Source organism: Theropithecus gelada, chromosome 6 (assembly GCF_003255815.1).
Source record: "Theropithecus gelada isolate Dixy chromosome 6, Tgel_1.0, whole genome shotgun sequence".
NCBI classification, from domain to species: domain Eukaryota; kingdom Metazoa; phylum Chordata; class Mammalia; order Primates; family Cercopithecidae; genus Theropithecus; species Theropithecus gelada.
The window spans coordinates 144,838,145-144,841,067 of record NC_037673.1 but is presented as its reverse complement, the minus strand read 5'-3'; positions in this window follow the sequence as shown (position 1 = coordinate 144,841,067).

Below are 2,923 nucleotides of genomic sequence, written 5' to 3'. Positions count from 1 at the left end.
AAAGTATTGATTGATTGGCAATTAAATGTAAGGAATTGTATTTAGGTTATATCTTCCAAGTACATCATATCTTCTCAACTACAAAGAAAACTCAGTAAGGGCAGAAATAATGTTGATACTGTTCATTGTTTTATCCCCAGATGTCAACACAATACCATGCATTTAGGAAATCAATGATTTTTGTTTGATGACTAATATGTGCAAGAGTTTTAAGGATGATTAAGACACCTTCCTTGGTCTCCAAAAGTTACGTATCTAAATAGGGGTGTAAGACAAATTTCAGACCTGGTGTTAGGGATCAAAAATTTTAAAAAGTAGTGGAAAGATTAAAAAAAAAAAAAAATGACCCAATGGAACATGCATGCAGACCAGTCCACTTGGGTGAGTAGGAAGAGTCAGAATTCTAATCTAGGGCAGTTCTCTATGCCATACTTCAGGGGATGTCAGCTGCTGCTGGTAAAAGTACATTTTCTGGTTATCAGAAGTTGAGGCTTCAGTCTTCTTATTTATGAAACATTTTCCTTTATTTGTTTTTCAGGTTTCAGTAAAGAATCTACACAAGCAAGCAAACCATAGGGTTTATTTCCCTGGCCTGGGTTAGAAAAAAAAGTATGTTTTGGGCTTTTGAGCTGCTGATTCCCATGATTCGCCAAGAGGGAAATTTCTGGCAGAAAGAAGCTATTAGCTGTTATTTATGACTAAAGTAAATCCAAAAGATAGAATTCCATACCAAAATTTTTAGAACGAATTTCCTTAAGGTCCATTTTATTTAAAAATCAAGTTAAGCAATGTTTAAAATTAAGTATTTTACTTCAAAAGAATTTCCTTTAGGTGCAGTTAAAAAGCATCTTACTTAAAAAATAATTTTTAAGCCTTTTACTTAAAAAAATCATCCTTTTCTTGGAAAATGATTGCCTCTTTTGCTCAGAATGCACTATAAGACATTTCAGAACCTCTTTACCTTCCCATTTGTAAACACTTAAATGCATTAATACTTGCTTCATGAAAGGAAAGACAAATGCTAAATACTAAGCCTGTAAGCATTTTCTTAGCGTTACACTTCACCATTATGACTCAGAAAACTCACGGCAACTTGTCAATTTTAATGGAAAGGATTGCAGCCCAGTAATATCTTAGTGACTGATGTAATGTATTAAATAGAAATCTTTTTTAATTAATACCTTTTGTCATTATTTTTATTAATTTTTATTTTCAAGGTGATCAAAATAGCTTAAAAGCTTCCTTTTATTCTAGATTATTAGCATTTTCTCAGGGGGTAGGTAGAAGGTGAGAGGATCTGAATAAACTGCCAGATATATGTTATCCTTGTTTTTCTTCACAAATATTATGTCTTGCAAATAATTAAAATGAAGGATGTGTACTTCCTCAGAGTTGACTGTAATTTTATTCATTTTTTTGATATGGTACTAATGTGTCTTTCGAGATGATCACTTCAAAACTTTAGACAATTTCAGTCTATATAATAAATCCTTCATATCCACTTTTGAGGCTTCTAGCACAACAAAGGTGTCTTAGGTTTAGCAAAAAGTTTAAACCATTTGCTAATTTTTAACATATAAGAACCAAAAATCTGAATTCTTTCTAGCTGTCAGAGCTGTTCAGGAATGTGTTGTGCAAACAGAGAAAGTGAGTTTCCTGTCACTAGAAGTATTTCATGTGGTCCAGTAGACAACTTGGTGGGCTTCCGGGGGAAATAAATGAAGCAGTAGATTTGATGAGAGGATATTTTATGATCCTCTGGCTCATCTTAGTAACCATCTTGTGCTGTGAGAAAAACAACCTAATTTTTATAAAACTGTACATCAGTAGAATACTACTCCTTAGAGGGACTATATGACACATTAAATTCTAAAAGAAATCTCTGAAATGAGATTTACTTTAAAACAAGTATAGGAAATAAGTCCTTTATATATTTAACTTTGGAGCAAAAATGTTAATTTTTGGAATAGATTTTTGTTTACAGGTTTGTAATCTTTTGTGTATTACCACTGTTAGTGACAGTTTCTTCTAAGAAAAGATTTTTATATTTTTAAATAATGTATATTAACTGTTCTGAGCTATTATTAATTTCAGGGATTTGGATTTTCCAATTAAATCTGCCAGACTGTAAGTACAAAAAATCATGTCTTATCTACCTCCTGTGAGATGAATGAAAGAGGCAAATCTCTGTGAATTGCTAACCTTCTCAAAGCTCTTGTTCTTTATAAAATGTGGATCTAATCACATCTATCTCATGTATTTGTAGTGAGGAATAATAAAAGCAATCAAACATGTTTAGGCTTGGTATAGTGTGTTATAAACAGCAAAGACTAAATTTTAGTCATTATATTTAGTTTTGTCTTAAGTTATCCACCCGGATGATTACAAAATTTCCATCAGTATCTTTTACTATCCCAGAGTACCTACTCTGAATTTCTAATCAATTGCTGAACATTGCTACTTGAGTATCTTGCAGTATCTGCAGAGTTAAAGTGTCCAAAATTTAACTCATCTTCCTCCCGTCAACCTGTTCCTACCACTTACTTATTCTTCTACATGTTGTGACCCTATTGTTTTTAAGGCACTGGCAAGGGTTCTGAGATTATATAAGACACAATGCTGGCCAAATACCACCACAGACTCTAGTGGAGACAAGAATGACAAAATCTCTTGCAAAATGTAAGGCACATTAAGTAGGAGGGGTTGGAACACATTAAGGACAACAAATTCTGCACCTAATTTTATAGAAAACTGACTGAGAAGTAATAACATCACCGTGTAAGCAATGGTCCAAACCAAAAACATCAACACCGTCCTAAATATTTAACTACTTCTAATCATGCATATAGTTTGCCAACTCTTTTTCAGTTCTGTTTCTGAAATTTATCTCCAATCTTCCATGCTCTGCTTTTTTCTCCTGTTG